Consider the following 4,638-nt stretch of genomic DNA (forward strand, 5'->3'; position numbering starts at 1 on the left):
TATATATTCTAGAACATGTCTAAATTATGTGGGTGTGTTACACTAATAACGTGTTACAAAAGATTGGCAGGAGAAAAAAAGAAACTTAAAGGAGAAGAGAATTGGAAAATTGAGAATAGAGAGCTTTTTTTAAAAAAAATTTGGGTGGGCAGAGTACAATTGAGATGTTGGAGTATTTTGTAAATTTTATGAGACCTTTTAATAATAAATTCTCTTACCTAAATGTAATTTTTTTCTCTTTTTTTATCCATCCTGTCTGCACAATTTTTTTTTTCATAACTCATCTTATGTGGCATTAGCCAATGGTGAAGCTACGTGTATGAACAACTTGTTTTGTTCTTTTTATAAAGAAGAAAACCGTTAACACTCAACTCACTTTTTTAATCTATTATCACTCACTCCATCTCATTTTATAAGATATTTTTAATGTAATTTAATGTTTCAAAATATAAAATATTTTGAAAAAAATATTGACAATGGTTATTTAATATTTCATCTTATTGTTTCACTCTTTAAATAAATTTCCTTCCCCTCCTCTCTTATTAATTTTGATAGTTTATAGAAAAGTTAAGATATAAATCATATTTTTAAAATCATTTATTTCTAAATCCAACATTTTACAACAACATAGTTTTTAAAATTATTATTTTTAATTCATGATTTTTAAAATATTTAATCACAATTATCAGGCATGTAATTTTTTAAAAAAAATTATTACATTTTTATTTTTATATGAATTTGAATATTTTTAAATAAATCGAAATTGCATCCTTGAGTTTAGATCTCCACTCCGCCGCTGCCACTGGCGGTGTTAAAATTGCTCAGTTGGCAGCCTTATCAGTGCCTCGTCGGATTTAATAAAATGAGAATAATTTTTTAATAATGACATGTAAATTTTACAAATCTTGCTGGCAAAAAAAAAAAAAAATTATGGGTCAAATAGGGTTCAGACTTCAGACTGAGAGTGAAGACGGTGGCGAGAATTTCATCACCGGCACTATCCTCCTCCTCCGTTTCCGCCGCCTTACCCGCCACCTTAGTGCGGAACCTTCCAAGGCATCTCCAGCTACCCTCCGGCGCCTCAACCCGCGATCTGCTACCGTCAGTCGGTCCCATCTCCTGGCGTCATCAATCCATCTCCTGGTCATTATCATCCTCATGGCTGCTAAGTGGTTTCACCGGGTATGTTTCTACGCGTACGCTTCCCTTTTGTTTTCTATTGATTAGTTGTCTTTGTGGGTTTGATTGGTGCTTGGTGATCAATAGTACTGACTTTTTAATTCGAAATTTCTTTGATTTGATGCATCATTTGAAATGGTTTTAGTTGTGGTCGAACCAGCTTGTTGCTACGGAATGATTTCGATTCAGTTTGTTGGGTCTATTTGATTTGGTAGTTTAATTTACAGGGTTTCATGCTATTTATGTTTTCTCACTTTAGCCAACTAAGCAATTTCACTCTGTAGACTCTTTTTTTTTTTTAATATTTTACAGATAACGATGGGCGGAAAAAACGGGGCAAAGTATAAGGACGCCACTGAGTTAAAGTATGAGGACTGGGTTACATACTTGATGAACTTATTAAAGATTAAATAATTAATTTTTTTTCTTGAAAATATTACTACAAACCAGATTATTGTGGAATTTTGGCCCAAAAATGAGAAAGGGAGGAAGCTTCCCCAAAAAATAAAATGTAAGAAAAGCTACGTGAAGAATTTTGAATGGAGAAGAAGGATACCAATGTCGCAAGCCACCAAAACGAGAAAGCATTAGAAATCCCTAAATTGCAAACCACCTTTCATTTAACAGCTCTCGGCCGTGCTAAGTTGGTGTAAGATTTGCTGCAACATCAAACTTCTTGATTTTCACTTCGGTGGCTGAGGAGAGTACAGAGATGAAGTTCTTCAAATGTTTCACTCTATAAGGTTAGTGCATGTACTGTTCAATATTGAAAATCTGAAACTATTGCTCTAAAGTTATGCTGAACTCCGGCATACGCAATTATGTGTGTAGCTGTGTTTGAATGGACCAATCAAGTAATAGGATAACACCCATGCTTGTAATTTGAACTAGTAGTTTATCTGGGTTTTCATGGAAACCAATATTCCCAATTTGGCAAATCTTCTTCAGCTTTGCATCAGCAAGAAAGCTCTCCTAGCAGGTAAGATTCTCCATGCACGATTCTTCCGTCTGTCCCTTTGTTCTGACACCCTTCTCTCCAATCACCTAATTGAACTGTATTCCAAGTGTGATGATGTTAATGTTGCCTATCGTGTGTTTTGTAAAACACCTCAAAGAAACATATATTCCTGGAATGCCATCTTGGGTGCTTGTTGTAGACATAGCAACTTGCGGGATGCCTATACATTGTTTCAACAAATGCCTGAAAGGAACACTGTATCATGGAACACTATGATTAGCACAATGGTACGAACTGGATTTGAACAGCAGGCATTGGATACTTTTGACTTAATGATGTTGGAAGGAATTAAGCCCTCCCATATTACATTTGCTAGCATATTTAGTGGATGTGGTGCTTTAACAGATGCTGAGTTTGGCAGGAAAAGCCATGGTCTTGTGGTCAAGGTTGGTCTTGACAGGAATTTGTACGTTGTCAATGCTCTTTTGTTCATGTATAGTAAGTGCGGGCTTGCCAGGGATGCAATGCATATTTTTAGGGACATACCTGACCCTAATGAGGTTTCTTTTACTACAATGATGGGTGGATTAGCTCGGACAAATCAGGCAAGAGAAGCTTTTGAAATGTGTAGGCTAATGTTAAGAAAAGGTATTCATATTGATTCTGTCTCATTGTCAACCATCTTGGGTATCTGCTCAAAAGGAGGATTTGAGGAAATTGGTCTCTATGTTCAAAATTATGGCCTCCCACCTACTGTTTCTGGGCAAAGAAGTACACGCACTTTCAATTAAACTAGGATTTGAAAGAGATCTCCATTTGAACAATTCACTGCTTGATATGTATGCAAAAAGTGGAGACATGGATAGTGCTGAAAATATTTTTACTAATTTGCCTCAACTGAGTGTTGTTTCTTGGAATATAATGATTGCTGGATATGGAAACGTGTACAACAGTGAGAGCGCTTTAGAGTATCTGCAAAGAATGGAATCTTATGGGTTTGAACCAGATGACGTTACTTATATTAATATGCTAGCAGCATGCATCAAGTCTGGGAATATTAGTACTGGGCGTTATATATTTGACAGCATGCCATGCCCAAGTTTGACTTCATGGAATGCTATGCTCTCGGGCTACATCCAGAATGCATATCACAAAGAGGCTGTTGAACTATTTAGAAAAATGTTGTTCCAAGGTGTACGTCCTGATCGGACTACGTTGGCTATTATTCTCACTTCATGTGCTGAAATAGGACTTAATGTTGAGGGGAAACAAGTTCATGCATACTCACTAAAGTTTGAATTATATAATGATCTGTATGTTGCCAGTGGTCTTATCAATGTTTACTCAAAATGTGGGGAATGGAATTGGCAAAGCATGTATTCTGCAAACTTTCTGAACTGGATGTTGTTTGTTGGAACTCAATGATAGTGGGGTGCTCAATCAATTCTCTTGACCAAGAATCTTTCTGTTTCTTTAAGCAGATGAGAGAATTTGGCTTCACTCCTTCTGAGTTTTCTTATACTAACATGTTAAATTCATGTGCAAAACTTTCTTCCTTAAAGCAAGGACAGCAGATTCATGCACAAATAACAAAAGATGGCTTTGTAGATGACATATTTGTGGGGAGTTCTCTAATTGAAATGTATTGTAAATGTGGAGTTGTGGATGGAGCCAGGTGTTTTTTCAATATGATGAAATTTAAAAACATTGTTACTTGGAATGCAATGATCCATGGTTATGCGCATAATGGATGTGGTGTCGAGGCTGTTTGGCTTTACAAGGACATGATCCAATTGGGTGAAAAGCCAGATGATATTACTTTTGTAGCTGTATTAGCGGCATGTGGCCATTCTGCTTTGGTTGATGAAGGTGTTGAAATATTCAATTCAATGCAGCAAAACTTTGGAATTATGCCAATGGTAGATCACTATACTTGCATTATAGATTGTCTGGGCCGTGCTGGGCGGTTCAATGAAGCAAAAGTCATTCTAGATAGTATGCCATGCCAAAATGATCCAGTCATTTGGGAGGTTGTACTGAGCTCATGTCGTATTCATGCTAACCTGGAATTAGCAAAAAAGAGCAGCAGAGGAACTCTTTCGATTGGATCCTCAAAATTCTGCTTCTTATGTGCTTCTTGCCAACATGTATTCTTCTGTGGGAAGATGGGATGATGCAACACGTGTTAGAGATATGATGAGTGACAAACAGGTACGTAAGGATCCTGGTTATAGCTGGAGTGAATTCAAGAATGAGATGGAGGACAGTAATTGTGATGGGTGGGGTGCAATGTCATTTAGGGGATGAGATTTCGTTATCATAAATGAAATCAAGGCACTTCTGCAGAGGTTTTAATGACTACTGCAAGGGGGGGATTAACGCTTCCCCCTCAAAGTTGATAATGGCTAGTTCGATGCAGTGAATTCTCCATGTGGGTCCTCAATAAACTTGAGTTGGATTCCGGATTGTTGCTCGTTTGCAAAACTTGGCATGGAATCTAC

The 4,638-nt window shown here is 36.9% G+C and overlaps 1 pseudogene; it reads left to right on the top strand.

Annotated features, from left to right (window-relative positions):
• The first annotated feature begins 971 nt into the window (after positions 1 to 971).
• On the top strand, positions 972 to 4,432 carry LOC129312532 (pentatricopeptide repeat-containing protein At4g20770-like; annotated as a pseudogene).
• Positions 4,433 to 4,638: the final 206 nt, after the last annotated feature.

This window comes from Prosopis cineraria, unplaced genomic scaffold, assembly GCF_029017545.1.
Source record: "Prosopis cineraria cultivar Desert tree isolate PC_DT_omini unplaced genomic scaffold, ASM2901754v1 PC6, whole genome shotgun sequence".
Lineage (NCBI taxonomy): Eukaryota > Viridiplantae > Streptophyta > Magnoliopsida > Fabales > Fabaceae > Prosopis > Prosopis cineraria.